We start from the raw sequence: 17,792 nt of genomic DNA, 5'->3' as shown, positions 1-17,792 counted from the left end.
ACCCCACATGTATCTAGGTTTGAAGAATAGAAGACATTATTGTCTTAGAATTACTCGTGACTGAATCCATAAAGTAATCTCTAAGAGTGGGTTGGTCCAATACTTAAATCTCTATTAAGCAATCATGAGTGTTAGCGCAATCTTTTTGCTATGTCCAATCAATATGGACAATCCACTAATACTTATGACAATCTTGAATCATTACTTACTTCCAAGAGTATGATCGTCTGTGGACATTTGAGTAAATTAATACCCAGGAAGTGGGTTCCAAACATGCAAAAGTGAGAACGCAGTGATAAGCTAATTGAAATGACTGAACTCCATCATATATTAAGATCACCACTTAATAATCGCCAAATCAAATTAAAAGTTATACTGCTTAAAGTTCTCGGGTTTTAAAACAAACTAAACTTCGAGTGTTTAAGCCAATTCATTTGCAAATCTAATGCCTCTTGACTTTGTCTGACTGTCTGACTTGGTTAGTGTCATTGGCTTAGGAATGAATCGACAATATTATCTTTCGATATGATATATTGACTATGATGTGTTTACATTTGACTCACGATTAAATGTGTTGGTACTTACTGAGTATGTGTAATATGATCTTGTATGACTTGGGGATTCATACTCGAGGTAAGTTCACCCAAAGTCACAAGAAATTTCATAAGGACCATAAATGATTGAATTTCCACAAAGATGTCACTAATGAATTTCTTTTAGCTACATTGACTTCTTTGCAATTTAACCAACTGCAATATACTCTAAGTTTATTGCATCCACTATGGTGTATTTCCTAGTACTCTTCCAAACTAAAACTTCACCATTCAGTAAAAGCATGAATTCCGACTGCGAACGGAATTGCCTTTATTAGTATGAAACATAGCATCAATGTAACTCTTACAAAGATCTCTTCTATACTATCAAGATCATCTCTTTTGTCCTCTAATGACACTTAAGAATGTTCTAGATCTTGATTCGTTGATTCTCACCAAATTGATCTAATCCAACTTGTCATGCTCAAGGCATACGAGTAATTAGATCTAGTACATGTCATGGTATATATGATTTCTTCATGTCGAGTTTCCTTAACATTGCATGTACTTTGGCTTAATCCAATGAATCACTTTAATCTATCTCCATAGATCCTTATTATGTACGTGTTTTGTATCTCCCATGTATATCATAGCGAAACAGTTCTCATACCAAGCCAAGATTTTACACTTGCTAAGTTAGAATATAGTTTCTTATGAATCATACATTATCTATGTACAATACAAGGATGACTACAGTGGTCCTACTAGTACTGACATATATATGGCTTATCTATGTTTCTCAAAATTCAAACTCCTTGAACTTTCTCATTGAAATAATGATCCATCTTGCGAGATGCTCATTTCAGTCCATAAATGAACTTATTAAGCTTACACATCTTTCAAAACCTATCTTGGTTCAATTATGTGTTTGTTCCAATCCATGATTGTCCCTACTTGAAGATCCACTTGCACTTAAGGGCTAAGTTCAAGTGCTTGATCTACCAAATTACAACATACATGGATTGAATCTCGCTTTCCATTTCCTCCTTTTATGTTGTAGCCTTTAGGGCCTACCATAGCTTCCAATAGCTGGTACACTCTGATTTCTATCTACCAGTGACTCATAAAGCTTAGCAATATAAACTCTTATATAACTAGGTTCATGATGTCTTCTATTAGATCTATAAGCAAAAAATGGAAATATGTCAGTTTCCTTAATAGCTCTTTCAATCCCGAATTGAATATTATATCCAACTTTAGGCTCTTCGTTGGTTTACTCTTGAATCTTATCAAGAGCAATGTGACTCCCATTAGCTCTTTTTGAAATCAGCTTCCTCTCATAGAAGACTGCCATTCGAGCAACATATACTTTGTTCTCAGAAGGATTGTTAAACAATTATCCAAAATGCTTGATGGGCTCTCCAATGAGATAACACATCTGTATTCAAAGTTCTAGATTGTCAAGCACTTCATGACTAGCGTAAGCCTCATAATCTTAGAATTTCAGGTATAGTAGTGAGGACAGAATTCCACTCCACATATCGTAGAGTGTTTCAAGAACCTACTTAGTTGGCACAAGAGCAAAGGACTTCTTGTAACACTATTCATGGTACAATCCACGAATTGTCAGCAAACATAGTGCGACTCATCTAGTACAAAATCAATGAACGGTTTGTTTCTCTATACAACTAACACTTCCTAGTGGTAGTGTTTTAGGTGGAGATAGGTAGTGAAACTCTTTCACAATCACTTAGATGATCGATAAGGTTTTGGACTGAGATACTCACTATGAGTGTCTCATCCTATTGCCCAGTTGATTCTTTACTTCACTTTATGAGAGCTCTGAACACCTGAAAGGTTCCAGACTCACATTCATACGAAGTTGGTCTTACCATGTATCGTGGTTGATCTGAACGGTCCATTAGTGCAAACTAATTCCAACAGATGTTCACATCACCCAGTGATGTGCTCATCATCTATCTTGATAACAAGATTTGCATTTATCATAAAACTTGAGGTCAAATGATATCCAAAATCGGATCCAACTAGATACTTGGTAATGCATTTCTCATTTATGTGTCCAAGACAATGATTCCACAAATACATTTCACCCAAAACCTTGGATGTTTTTGAATCAGTACATATTGTGGTCAATCTGAACGATTAATTAGGTAAACCAATTTCAACAAATATTCACAATATTACACCTTATTCAAATATTCGAATCAACTTTGAAATGTTGCTACTATACTAGTTTTATAGATTTCATGACTTTCTTTTAACATGTTGGAATGCTCTACATTTAAATAATTTAGAACTATCTCATGAATCATAGTATAAACAATTTCAATTACAATATGATAGACTAAACATTCAAAAAGAGTTGTCTTTTTGATCCTATGAATGTAGCAAGGGCTTGGCATTCATGATCAAATTACCTTCTGCATGTTTTAGTCTTCTTACTTCATTTTTGTCACTGCACATTCTTGCAAATGTTAGTACTCAACCCTTAGTAAAATACTCAAGTTTTAAAAGTAATGTTCTAATGGCATTATAAATCCATATATTTGATTGAACACCAAACATGGGAGAACTAGTTATCTTTTGATCCTATGAAAAGTAGCACGGGCTCGTGATCCACAATTAAATTGAACTTCTTCATGTTCCAGTCCTTTCACCTCAAATATATATTTGGGCAAGTTTGCTTTCTTAGTCCTTTTCTTGTTATGGAAACGAGCAGCTATCAGAACATGTCTTAGAATAAACCTTCTTTTGCCCTAGGTATTAGGGCCTAGATTAGGTATACTAATCGCCTTTTAAACCATGGGCAATTAGATTTTTCTTCTTGACACTTCTATTCATGATAGTAAAATATAGGAGTGTTTTGAAGTATGAGTTTCTATGATTGGTCGTATTAGTTCAAAAGGAAACCTCGACATGTTACACAACTCCTCAATGGATATTCCAAATTGTTCATATCAAAATCAAAATGAACTGATCATATGTACATGTTATCCAGTTGACTAACCCTAGCCAACTCCTAACTCAAGGAAATTCCATTTTACTTCAATATGTCAATTTACAACGTACATTTGACAATTGCTTTTCTAACAATTTAGAATGCAATGTTTGAAGTAACTTAGGAAGAGATTTATCAAAGGAGTGATCTTTCTTTTCGTTTATGAGAACTATTCCCAAACTACGAATTTAGACAAGACTGATCATCCTCATAGCTAATCCTTTAAAAGGTTTTATAGCAGTAGATTTTAGTGGATAAGGTTATAGACATCATTCAATAAAAAATTCTATTATAGTTTGTTTTGCTTATCCTTAGAAAATAATCACCCTAAATAAAATTATTTAAGAAGGCTAGGATCCATATTTGGCTCCATGATATGTAAAGGGAAGCCGTAAACACACCATGAAGTTATTTAGGTAGGCAAAGCCCTTTGCCAATTTTGATCATAACGAAATTCCTAGATCTTTGAGATTCATTGATTATCAATGGCATGTTAATCTCAAATTATGTTCATCTCAAATTCAATGATGGGGTCGCCGCGGATCATTGAACATATGGTGAATCAACCATACAAAATTGCATGGTCCCCGGCTCAAGTTACGCTTGATATTCACGAGTTCCACATCATTCTTTACCTGTACTCTCAAATTGACGTGTCGGTTAACCACACGAGCTCTATCAACAAGTTATAAAGAGAATGTGCACCTTTTATGGATAACACACTACTAGAAAAACAGCATTTTACGACGCTCATTGCGCGTCGTAAAACGCTCAGACGACGCGCAAATGCGCGTCAAGGAAGGCCTTGTCATAAAGAGAGACGACGCGCATTTACGACGCTCATTTATGACGTGCATTTACGACGCGCGGTTATGACACGCAATGCGTATCAAGGAAGGCCCTGTCATAAAGGAAGAGGACACGCATTTGCGTGTCGTAACCTTACGACGCGCGTGTTTATGACACGCAATGCGTATCAAGGAAGCCCCTGTCAAGAAAGGCGATGTCATAAATGAAGATGACGGATATTTTTGCGTATCATAATTTTAAATGTTAAAAAAAAAATATTATTTACAGATTTACTAATTTTCAAATTAAATTTGCATTTAATGTCTCATAACAGAAAATAAAATACCATATACAAAAAATACAATCCATTACATAAAATTTATTGTCATACAAATAACAAACTTTATTTCATATTCATACATATGATTACATTATTCATTAAAAAAACATATACCTACATCTTCCACTAAAATGTTATTACATGATGTTGGCCACTTCATTGATGGATCACCAAGAGGAAAACCAACAACTGCCCTAAAATTATCAGTCTATAACCTCAACAATAAAAACAAAACAAATTATTATTAAAATCAAGTAATGATAATACAAATTGTTACAAATTGTGGTACAGCAGTGTCTTCTTCTATGATGACATATAAAGCAGCCCTATTACAATATTACCCTTGTGGGACAGTAGGGTCTTCTTCTATGATGACAAATTGTGGGACAGCAGTACATGACTAAATGCATGTAGATAGATAAGGTTGTTTCTTTTTTACTTAATAAAATTAAAATGACTTGTCGGGCTAAGTGAGAGGTTGGTCACTTTATGTATTAAGACCCTCCCTATTACAATATTACCCTTGCTTATTTTTTTATTTTATTCAACTTTTGACAACCTCATGAAAAAGGCACTATCGACCTCATTTTTTCAATGTTCATAGAATTTTAAGTAAAATGTTGGCATCTATTTACCTGTTGCTGTTTGTTTTAGAATTGGGGGAGAGAGAGAGAGAGAGAGAGAGAGAGAGAGAGAGAGAGAGAGAGAACGAGAGAATCTTCATGCCTTTATGGTGTATCAAAGGAGGGCATGAAAAGACAACCCAGTTACCATCCTAAGCAATGAGTGGTCCTAGACCAGTTTTGGACTGTAGGGGCAAAATGGTATTTTATGCTTATTATTACTAGTATTAAATAAGAACAAAAGCTCACCATTTCAATCTTTTGCGAAGCATGTATCGCAGGTAAGCATCTGTCCCATAGGGTTGGATTCCTATACACTTGCACATATTCACTAAACTAGGCCTAATTAACACATCAGGGTTAAAAAAGGAAAAAAGAAAACAAGCATTCATATATTATAATCATATACAAGAAAGGTTGAAAGCTCAACCTGCTGATATTATCAAGTGTAAGTTCATCATTGAATATCTAAAAAAGGAAAAAAGAAAACAAACATTCATATATGATAGAGGTAATTAGTGGACAATGAACTAACAAAGACATGATAGAGGTAACTTTGAAAGATACCTGTTCATTCCATGCAGCCTCTTGCTTCTTTTTTCTGTCCAACACCAAGGCTTTAAACCCTTGAATACTTGGTGGAGAATGAACTAACAGAGATTTTACCAATTTCCATTCCTAACAAACATCATTTTTATTCCAAAAACAACCCACAAACAATAATTCATTTCCATTCCAAACAAACATCCTTTTTATTTTTTACAAGAGTAAATCACATTGTTGCACCTGATTTTACCAATTCTAGTCCTTATTTGAGATTCTTATACTTTCTTATCCAAAAAGTAGATTGATTACCTTAACATGAGTGCTTGGAAATGTAGATGTTATTAAAGTATCTTGAGTCTCATCCATCATTTTGCGTCTTGGAATACTGAGTATAAAAGCAGCTTGATCAGCTGTAGTAGCCATAGATGTTATCTTGTACCCACTCTCCCATCTCCTGTGTATTCCTTCGCTCGGGTACAGAAAATCAAGTTCCACGACCTACAATCAACAAGGGTAAAATCGTAATTCTTGCTTTCATTTTCTTATATATCAACAGCCATACTCATACCTGTTCAGAGTATCCAGAGTTTCTTGACATCACAACACCCTACCGATTGCCAGCTGTCGTCCCACCTACAAATAAACAATGTAATAATTTTTCAATTTCAAAAAAAAAATAATAAAACAAATAAATAGTTTTAGTTTACCCTGTGCAAATGCGTCTCGACGTTCCTTGGAAAGTCAAAATTCATTACAACATTCACGGCTTGAATATCTATACCCCTTGTAAACAAATCTGATAACAACTTCAAGATTAGGGTATATTAGGGTAAATAATATTTTATAATTTGATTTTTGTAATTAATATATATATATATATATATATATATATATATATATATATATATAAAATTAAGAATATCCAAGCTCTGTATCTTTTTTTCTAATACCTCTACTCGGTTTACAGAGTTGCAGAATATGATAGACTGGTTGATTTGTAACTGTAATAGAAATCAATTTAATTCAATTCAATTCACAATCAATCTTCAAAGTAAGGACTTTCACTTTCTTGGAATCACAAGAGATCATCAACACACACACGCTCCTCTTCATATCCTCTGTTTATAAATGCAGGAACCGTATATTTTCACTTATCATAGGCTAGATGAATGAAACAGCAACATATTTTCACTTATCATAGCAACGTATTACCCAAATAAAATCAATAATTAATAAATATATCATTATATCAGCCTATCAGATAACTAAAAAACAAACTAAATGTAACACCTAAGAGTCTTTTACTTACTTTTCATTCTTCACCAGACTTCAATGTACTAGGCTTTTTCAATTGCTTCATGATTTAATCTAAAAAATTAAACTAAATGACCAAAGTTTCCACAGGAACATGAGAAAAACTGACAAAAAAAGTAAACAATAAGTTGAGAATGACAAATAAGAACCAATAGAGAATACAAAAAAATACATTATTTTCTCAATTGCACAATGCACACAATACTCAAAAAGTCCCCTGCTTATTCTACTGCAACATGGCTAAAAATACTTCACTTCAAGCCCAAGCTCAACATTATGATTAATGACCAACATACCCTTGCATTGCTTATTCCATTTGAAGACCATATTGTTTCTAATATTAATGTAATTGAGCAATATAGGGACCTGAAAGAAATGAAAATCAAGATTGTTGGAACACCCTTTGCATTGAAGATTTTAACGGTAAGAAAAAAAATCCTGAAATTGGTCAAAAAAAAAACAAGCAGGAACATTTGTCTTCTAGACACCTAAAAAATTCATCAACAAAGAAATAAGCACTAAGATTCATCTTACTATTGAGTCTTCGTGGTGGAATGGTGGTGGAGACGAATCGACTCAGTCCGCTGCAAATCGATAGCTACTACTATGGGGCCAAATATCCTCTCCATAATTGGATACAATGTGAACTGGAAGTGTAAATCATATTCATACCTGTTTATAACCAGGGAGCACCTATGAAACATCATTATGTAGCTCCTCGCTTCTAGTTTCCTGCAAGTGTAAATCAAAATAATAAGCTAAATAGTAAATTAATTGTTAAACCTGCATGTTAAAATAATAATAAATTAATTGTTAAAAAAATAATTAGCAAACTGTAAGTAGATTGGTATTATGGTTTTATTATATGTATACAAGTTTGCGTACCTAATCTGTAAGAAATCATTGTCCACGAGAAATACCGGCTCGAAGGCTCTTGTTGGACAACCAATCGTATCTATAAATAAAGTCAACAAAACAATCTTTGACTTATAAATTATAATCACTAATTGTATAATTGGGTAGATTTTTCAAAGTAGAATGGTGAATTGTTGTAACCTGGTAAAAGGCTACTAATAATCCTGGTAAAATGATATCCCCAAATCCAATGATGTTGTAGCCACCCATGGATCAAACATCCGAGGGATTTTCAGCAGCATCAGAATCCCATCTTCACCACTGTTATCTCCACGAGCCACATGTAAATTCATAAATGATTAAATAAAAAATTAGTAATAATCTTCTACTTTAAAACTCAAAAAAAGAAAACTCACCACTATCATCACACTTTCATGGAACATCCATTTTGATACAAACAGCCAGAAAGTGTCATACAAAAAAGCACAACTCAAGAGAACGGTTCCCACCTAAATTCATCAAATAACAATATATTGAAGAAGTAGAAAAGAAAATTAAATTAGAAAATAAAGATAATTGACATTTATCTTTTTTGAAATCAAACAACATTCAAACTATCAGCATGTAACAAGAGTCACAGATATAAAGATGATAATCAAGCATGGAAAGAACAAGCAGAAAATAACACATATAATTGTTTTATGTAAATACTCGTTTTTGTTGCTGTAAGGTGAAGGAATCTGAGCATCTTCTTTCATCGAGGGTTCCATATTGTCCAAATCAGGTGTCTTCCCATCTAAGGCAGGATGAACCTATATAAGATATTCCTTGCATAAGAGAGAAGTGACATCAAAAGATAATCAAGAAAGCAACCTGCAGATTTTCAAGAAAGGGTCGGATAATCTTTATGTGTTCCTTCAACACATTCATAGCCATAGAGAATCAAAGGACATTAATTACTAGCAGATGTCATTCTCAGAAGTCAGAACTCTAGGCAACCGAAGGCCAAACCTCAACTAAAACACCAGCAAAACACCACATGTTCAAGACTACAAAACAAATTTGTCTTCCAAGAATCCAAGCCAAAGGGCAAAAAAAAAACCCAACTGCAAGTGAAACTTCAACTATTCAATGGAAATGGCATAATCGTCCTTGTCTTTGGCTGATCGGCTCTCCCTACATAAAATAAAAATCAAATATTTAGAATACATAATAAAAGGCAAAGAGATTGTAGATGAATGAAGATAGGGGATGGAGATTCAATTTCTGATTTATCATTTACATAGAAAACAAAACACAAACTAAATGGTTTTTCTTTTTTGTTACCGTTGCTTTGCAATAAAATGGCCAATCGATGCCTATGTACTTCGATATTTGCATGAAGAATGTAGTCAAACACCCAATCGATGCTACGCAACAAAATCTTCCAAAAGATTCGTCTCGTTTTCTTCTCTATAGGCCCCGATAATGTTGCCTTCCTCTTTCTCATTTTTGGTTTACCGCCTTCAAGCCAATCAGATACGAAATTGAGGGCTTTGAGCACAGTGGGCTGAAAATATCACATATAGCTACCGGAGCAGACCAGAGTTACATTATGCCACCTCAGGAATGATGCCCTCGGCCATTGCCCAACCTGCCCATGCCCTAGGTCGGGCCTGGTAGTCATAGTAGATGGAGTAGGGTTGACAGGAGGTGGATCCAGGACTTAGAGCCCCAATCGCCAACATCGTGAGTGTAAGAAGTCACAGTCGTCGGCATAGGCGTGTGTGAGCGTAAGGAGTCACCGATACGGCGAGGATGAAACTTGATTAATTTTGTGGAGGTCTCCCATAAAAGCCCTAGCTTGTTGATGGAGGCGTTGATTTTTGATGATGAAGGGCCGGTAGGGTTTCATCGATTTCGACTGTGGTAGTACCAGGTGGGGGAGGATAAGATAGCTTCGAAGAAGGTCACAAATCTGGAGCAAGGAAGAAGGAAAGGGTAAGAAGACATCGTTGTGAATTGACGGTGGTTGTGTCTAGGGTTAGAGAGAAGGAGGGAGAGAATGGCTCTCTGTGCGATTTTATGAGAGATAAGGGAGATTACTTCAAAATTTTAGAATTTTCTAATTTTTGAGGATCCCTCTTTAAAAACGCGCGTTCAAATGGAAAAATATAAAGCGACATTTGTAGACGACACCCATTTAATTTAGGTGCCCTCCGTGTTTGTAATTTTTTTTGTGGGACAATAATTTGAAGGCGCGCACAAATGCGTGTCCTTTATCCTTCAATATTTGGAAGACTGACATTATTTCTATGGATACATACAAATGTGTATCGTAAATCAGCGAGTGTCATTGTTCACGTGTCATTAAAGGGTATTTTTCTTGTAGTGACATAAGATTCACATTAAATAGATTGAGAATTAACCTTGCAAAATCGCATGGTCCCCGACTCAAGTTACACTTGAGATTCACGAGTTCCATATCATTCTTAACTATATTCTAGGTTGATGTGCCAGTTAACCACACCAGCTCCATCAACAGAATATAAAGAGAATGTGCAATTTCCATGGATAATATAAACTCACATTCTATTAATAAAACGGAATTTTGTTTCATACTTGTCTTTGGAATAATTTTAGATTGATCATTATCACTATAAACCCTTTTGGTAACTCCATTATCAAAATGCAATAGGGCAGTGAGGTGGTAAGCGCGAAGCATATTAAAAACCGACCTCATTAGGAATCACAGAGACCTCCTTAAACCCCTACATTAGAACGGGTGAGCCTAGTCGAGGTAAGACTGACAATGTCAATATCTAAACATGCGAGGGCGCATGTTGTAACTTTCGTATACATATAATAAACAAAATTCTAATATATATAAATACAAGGGGTGAAAACTCTTTAAATTTAGTTGTCTGTTATTAATCCTAATTAATTGCAAGGACGCAATGTAACAATTAAGAAATCATGAGGGACAATATTCAAATTTATAAATCTCTATTACAAATAATATTAAATATTTAGTTCACTATTTAAATAATAAATAAATATTCAAACACATTTAAATAATAATTATCAATTATCAAATAAATATTCAAATTCAAATAAACATATTTAAATAATATTTATCCATTATCAAATAAATATTCAAATTCAAATAAACACATTTAAATAATAATTTATCAATTTTCTAGATTAAAAAACAATTTAAATTAGGTATTTATCCATGTTTATCAAAGCTACATATTCGAAAAATAGCAAAAAATCTGAAACCCTAAATTCTGCTGAGCTCACGTCGTGAACTCCTAATTCACGTCGTGAGCTGCGACTAAGGTTTTAACAATTTACGAAATTTTCAATTATTCTTCTTTCATTCAGTTTCAAACAAGGTTTTATAGAAAACATGGATCTAGGTGAAAGTAACCATGAACCAATGGCTCTGATACCACTGTTGGGTTTTTACGCATCAAATACACTCTAAACTAGGCAGCGGAAAAATCGAAACAACGATATACCTAAGTGTACATGCAACCTATGGATCTATGGCTTCATGCGAATTACATAAACCCTAGGAAAACAAGAAACAAAGAGTAAAACATACCTCTTATGATGCCCTTGATCTTCATGCTTGAGATCTTGAACCTCTATGAAGCTGCTTGGATGAAAGGACCCAAACCAGAATCCCTCTAATGGTACCACACCCAATGACATCAAAGAGTAGAATAAAATAACTAGGAGAAGGGTTAATTTCCCAAACCCAAAGGTGTTAGAAATCATCCCTAAGGGAGGAGGAAAAAGGGTTGGCGAATACTTCAAGCCAAGGTGCAAGGAGGAATGAAATCCCTAAGGCCCTATTTATAGCCTTGGATGCCTCCTAGGGTTTAGTACTCCTTCCCATGTGGGATGGAGGCCTAACCATGAAATTTCACTCCCTTCCCATGTAGGATGGAGTGATTTTCAACCAACCCTAATCCCATAAAGGTTCTGGAACGTTCCTAATTAACCAACTATCGATTAATGAACATTCAACCCTTTAATTAATTAAAATTTCAATTAATTCCCATAATATATTTCCAATTAGTTTCTAATTAATTATAAACCATAATAATTAATAAACCAATTTCTCGTTTATTTATTCTACTCAATTTGGGTCTTGAGGGCAACCCAAAAGGACCCTGTCATTATTGGAAATATTATCAATAGTTAATGACCTTTGACACTATTCCAACACAAGTTTCTCTCGGACAAAGTGAAAATCAATCTCAACATGCTATGTGTGAGAATGGAACACAGGATTAGCTAATAGGTAAGTTAAACCTAGATTATCACACCATAAAATTGGTGCTTTAGTGACCGTAATGCGTAACTCTCTTAGCAACTTTTCAAGCCACAAAACCTCATCAATAATATTAGCATGGGCTTTGTATTCAGCCTCAGTGGAAGACCAAGAGACAGTCTTATGTTTCCTTGCTAACCAAGACACTAAATTCAAAACAAGATATATAACATATCCCCTGGTGGATTGATAACCAACCCAGCCTGCCTCAGAGACAACCGTAACCAAAGGAGATTTAGCATCTCCATATGCATGAATAGTGGTGTCATGGTAGGGTGTAAGATGGAGACCAAAATTGCTAGTGCCTTTAAGATATCAAAGAATCCGTTTAACAACAGACCAATGGTTGTTAGTTAGAGAGGCATAAACTGACAGACTTTGTTGACTGCACTGGTGATGTCGGGTCAGGATAGGGTGACATATTGTAGGGCTCTAACAATCTAACGATATCAAACAGGGTTCTCAAATAGAGGATTGTCACCAATAGATAGAGAGACATCTGTGGGGAGAGGGGTAGTAGTTAGTTTGGATTCTGTGAGACCCGCATGCTTTAGGATGTCAAGTACATATTACTGTTGAGATAAAAAAACTGGTACCACAAGAAGCAACCTTAACACCAAGAAACTGCGAGAGTGTCCCCATGTCTTGAAGTGCAAATATCTAACTAAGGTTATTGAAAATATGATCAATAGCACTAGGATTGTTATCTGTAAGGAGGATATCATCAACATAAACTAACATATAAATATGCGTACCCTTAGCCGAGAATTTAAAGAAAGAGGGGTCAGTGTGGGACCCTTTGAAGCCGAGAACATGAATTGCTAGGGTAGGCGGTGAAACCAAGTGCGTCAGGCCCGCTTAAGTTCATACAAGGACTTATGAAGTAAGAATATGTGATGAGGTTTCTTAGAATCAACAAAACCAGGAGGTTGGTGTAGGTACACCGTCTATTTACGATCGCCATGAAGGAAAGAACTTTTAACATCTAGCTGACGGATAGGCCATTTGTTAGACACTGCCAAAGATATAACCGCTCGAACAGTAGTAAACTTGACAACTGGACTGAAGATTCCATGATAGTCAATGTCAAGCTGCTGATGAAATCCTTTGGCTACTAAACAAGCCTCGTAGCATGTGATTGAGCCTGTATGATCATGTTTAATTTCGTACACCCATTTTCAATCAATAATGTTCATATTAGTTATGTGTGGTACAAGTTTCTAGGTACCATTTTGAATTAGAGCAGCGTACTCATCAGCTATGGTTGCTGTCAGTGAGGAGTTTTGGCATCAACAGAAAAATTTGTGGGTTCCTGGTCTTGATCGGTAGTAGCATGAAAGGCATAAGGGTCAAATTAGGTTGGCTTCTTGCAATTGGGATGAAGGTTAGAGAGGCGTGCCCGGGTAGCAGAAGTCTCGATGAAAGGAGAGTTAGATGATGAATCGAAGACAGGCGCAGTTAGGTGTCTGTCGAGCATAGATTTGAAATTGAGGGACCTCAGTAGTGATAGGTTTTGCTGATGTAGTCATGATGCTAGAGAGAGGAGGGGTAATCGTGGATGAAATTGATAAGGGTGGTAGAGGCGATGGTGTAGTGGTCAATGTAGGGTCAATTGTTACTTGGACCCATGAGGAGGGTAACTTAAAAGTAGTGAATGCAACTTTGGGAAGGTGTTGGAAGGACGAAAGACAAATTAAATAAAGTCCATTGTTATTTGGACCTGTGAGGAGGGTAACTTTGGTAGTATTGTCCTTCACAGCAAAAAAAGAAGAGTCAAATTCAAAGAAAACATCATAATCTAGGCAGGATTTTTGTATAGAAAGGAGATTTTTTTTTATTTCAGGAACATGAAGAATATTTGACAAGGAAAACATTTTAGTGCGAGAATAAAATATATTAGAGCCTATATGAAGAACAGGTAATCCTATACCATTTCCTACATGGAGAGCATCCTCACCGAAATAAGGTGTGACAGTCAATGGAGGAGAGATCATGAGAGGCATGATTATTGGAACTGGTGTTAGTAAGCTAAGTGGTAGTTTGAGATTGGTTTTCTGCAAAGTTAGCAAAGGGTTGTGGGCGTGAATGGATGGTGTTAGCATAACAGTTGGGGTAGTGTGAAGGAATGTGGCCAATACTACAACAATTACACGTGCCATAGACAGTGTTTGGGTTGAATTCCATGGGAATTTGTTTCTAGTCCCAACTAGTTGGGAGGTATAGTTTCTGAAACCTAGGAGATTGTTTGAGTCATTACCTTGAGATGATGATGGATGTCAGTTTGTATAAAGGGTTTAGGGAAGGAGGGAGAAGTCGGGCTTAGTTGTAGATCGAGTTGGGAGACAAGTTGTTGGAGGGCTTGAATGTGATAAGGAGAGAGATGAAGCTGGTTAGGTGTCGGGCGGTTTTATGAGGTGGTGGTAAAGGCTTGGACAGGTGTAACAACAGGAGATGTTTTCTTGATCATAAAGTCATGATCAACCAGCAAACCATGAAGATATGGAAGGAGGTGGGTGTTTGTCGAGCAAGAAGGCTAGATTTACGGCCAACGTATTCCTCCCGGAGGTCGGAGATAACAAGCATGAAAGGATGTTTCTCATTGACATGTTCTCCAATGTCGACCAAGGCATCGAAGTACTCTTGAGAACGTAAAAGATAGGTAGATGGGGTTTCATCAGGTTTTATCTCTAGCTTAAGGAGTTTGGTTTTAAGGGTGTATTCCCGTGAAGAAGATTGAGGGGCATAGGCCCGCTATAGAGAGAGACAGAGATCTCTGGAGGTTGTCCCTTGAGCATAAGGGTAAAAGGATTTTGATATGGTGGATAGGAGGAGCATGTGAAAATGTGCATCATTGGCAAGCCAGACAGTGTCGGATTGGATTGGTTGGGTTTCGGCTATGGTGGCCATGTCTGCTGCTAATAGAGTAGGAGCGGGATAAGGAACAGATTCATCAATGTATCCATATAGATTGTTAGTGAAAGTAAATGGCTTAATCAGTGTTTTCCAGAAGCTATAGTTTGTAGGAGAGAGGGTGAACATGAATTTATTGGAGTTGTGTGACATTTTCTTTGTTGTAGAGAAGGTTGTGATTGTTGTCATGGTGATGATCAATTGTATCGATCAATATTTCGATGATCAAATCTGGGCAGGAGTTGTTGATAAGGAGAAAGATATTTGTCGACAAGGGTAAACATGAAGCGGTGGAAAGGGTTGTAACCCAAGAACATGTATCGGCTCTGATACAAAATCCAAAAAGGTAATTGGATTGTATTATTGACAATTAACGTTATATATATATATATATATATATATATATATATATATATATATATATATATATATATATATATATATATATATATAGGTTATAATGTGGATTGTAAATATTGTGTGGATGTAGGGTTGAATGTGGACCAGGAGTTTAAAATACATATTTTAATAGAATACATATTAAAATTGAATGAAATTTTTTAGAATAACAAAATTTTGAACCATGAGTTGAAAAATAACAACATTCTTAAATAATAATCATCTATTAATAATATTATTGAAGAATCTAAGGTCAAAAAATAAACAAAAAACATTTTTTTACTGTTACATTCTATAAAAATACAATATCATTTTTGAATTTTTGTCACGATCTATAAGAATATAAGATTTATAGTAAGTCATTCTTAAAGACTGAAACTAAGAATGGTTAAAAAAACATCAAAATCTAACAAAAACACTAATTCATTCTTAAAGAATATTATTGCTAAGAATCACATCAAATTTTGTGGTAAATATTCTAAATATTCTGACAGAACATATTTGCCTAGAATACACTTTCAATCCATTTTCTTTCTGTTCCACATCAATAACAATTCAAAACCTAAACCACAAAAAAAATATAATCAACTTTCAAATATTTAAAATTTCATCACATATATGAAACTAAACATTATCTTTTCCTTTGGCTTCATGAACTTCTTGCTTCATTATCAACATCCTTGAATTTATCATCCACTTAATCAAAAATGTTAAATATTCCATCATCTTCCTCGTGCATATAGTTAGTCACAACAGATGTTTGATTAACAATTCTACAATAAAGTAATAATAAAATTAACAAAAATTTTTATGCAGGTTTTGTAATACACGAAATGAACATTAATATATAAAAAAATTACATTGTAAACACAAATTCCAATTAACTTAATTAAGAATAGAAAATAAACACAAAATAAAAAGGTTTTGATTTTGTGGAATATGCAGTGAAGGTTTATTATCATTGAAAACATAGTGCATTGTAAATAAAATTACAAACACCCAAAGAAACCATCTACATACTTAGTGATTTGAGGGTATGTGGAATGATGGCTAAGAATCTGACGGAATCTAAACCCATTTCACATAATCCCAAATCATTTTTAACCAACGACAAAATGGAATAAAATTCAAGTACAATTTCACCAAATCCCATGGAATCTGGCACCCCCTGTAAGATGCACATCAAAATAGGAACCGAAACAAAAAATTACCTGTAAGATGCATTTGCATTTGTATCACCATTTCCAGTAACAGATTTGAGTAAAAAGTATGTTAAGCACACATACATGTTCTAAAAAACACCAAATTTTGTTGAAAATTATTCTTTGGCATTACATTGAACACTTGGAAGGCACACTGAAATGACCCTTACCATTTACCAATTTCCAATAATAAGGATTCCCCATATGAATTAAATCTTATTAACGATTGCATATGAGATTGATAATGAAAAAAGGAACAACATTTATGGAAACCCATTGGAATTTCAAATCAAAACTGAATGGGGTAATCGATTGCATATTGGAATCGATGAGAATGTGTATTTGTAAGAAAGAAGGAGAGAGACAGTGAGGGACGTCATACCGTAGGGTTTTGGTGATGAAAATTCGAGCAGGTGGAAGAAATTCGTTCCTTCTCTCTGTATTAAGGGCATCGATAGTGTGTGAAGATAATGAAGCGGATATGAACGATTGCACAGGGTTAATCAGATTTTATTGTAACTGTACATTGAACGCACGTCGATTGAACGAGCCCTGGAGGGTTGGTTCCCGATTCTGATTTCGATTTTGAAGTTGTTCCATCCAACGATCATGTCATCTTCGAACGTGGGTGGGTTAGGATTGATTGCCGGATAAGAGATTAAGATGCGTATAATTGCAGAAGTGGGAGGGATATGATTTTGTGGGTGGTGAAGATGGAAGAGGCAATAGGTTTTAAATAGAGTAATTTGCCTAAATTAAAGGGCGGATGATTTGATTAATTATTTATTAAATTTAAATAATACTTGAATCATATTAATCTTTATATTCATATAATATTTGTTAATCCACATTTGAATATATATATATATATATATATATATATATATATATATATATATATATATATATATAGAGAGAGAGAGAGAAAGATAGATTCA

The 17,792-nt window shown here is 34.9% G+C and overlaps 2 long non-coding RNA genes across 19 annotated transcripts; both read right to left on the bottom strand.

Moving 5' to 3' along the window:
• Nucleotides 1-4,691: 4,691 nt before the first annotated feature.
• On the bottom strand, nt 4,692-10,131 carry LOC111917538 (uncharacterized). Of its 18 annotated transcripts, none has more exons than XR_006187866.2 (11): nt 9,346-10,131; nt 8,436-9,195; nt 8,221-8,340; nt 8,050-8,119; nt 7,699-7,896; nt 6,801-7,530; nt 6,558-6,646; nt 6,419-6,483; nt 5,735-6,348; nt 5,554-5,646; nt 4,692-4,889 (listed from the first exon to the last, which is right to left on the bottom strand). It is a non-coding gene; the product is annotated as an uncharacterized LOC111917538 (long non-coding RNA). The 18 variants fall into 18 exon arrangements; XR_002858939.3 differs by having other exon boundaries at nt 4,692-5,646; nt 5,735-5,772; nt 5,872-6,348; XR_006187869.2 differs by having other exon boundaries at nt 4,692-5,772; nt 5,872-5,982; nt 6,160-6,348.
• Nucleotides 10,132-16,059: 5,928 nt separating this feature from the next.
• LOC111917572 (uncharacterized) lies at nt 16,060-17,585 on the bottom strand. The gene is made up of 2 exons (XR_002858945.3): nt 17,237-17,585; nt 16,060-16,425 (listed from the first exon to the last, which is right to left on the bottom strand). It is a non-coding gene; the product is annotated as an uncharacterized LOC111917572 (long non-coding RNA).
• Nucleotides 17,586-17,792: the final 207 nt, after the last annotated feature.

This window comes from Lactuca sativa, chromosome 2, assembly GCF_002870075.4.
Source record: "Lactuca sativa cultivar Salinas chromosome 2, Lsat_Salinas_v11, whole genome shotgun sequence".
NCBI lineage: Eukaryota > Viridiplantae > Streptophyta > Magnoliopsida > Asterales > Asteraceae > Lactuca > Lactuca sativa.
This window is presented reverse-complemented; position numbering and strand designations above follow the sequence as displayed.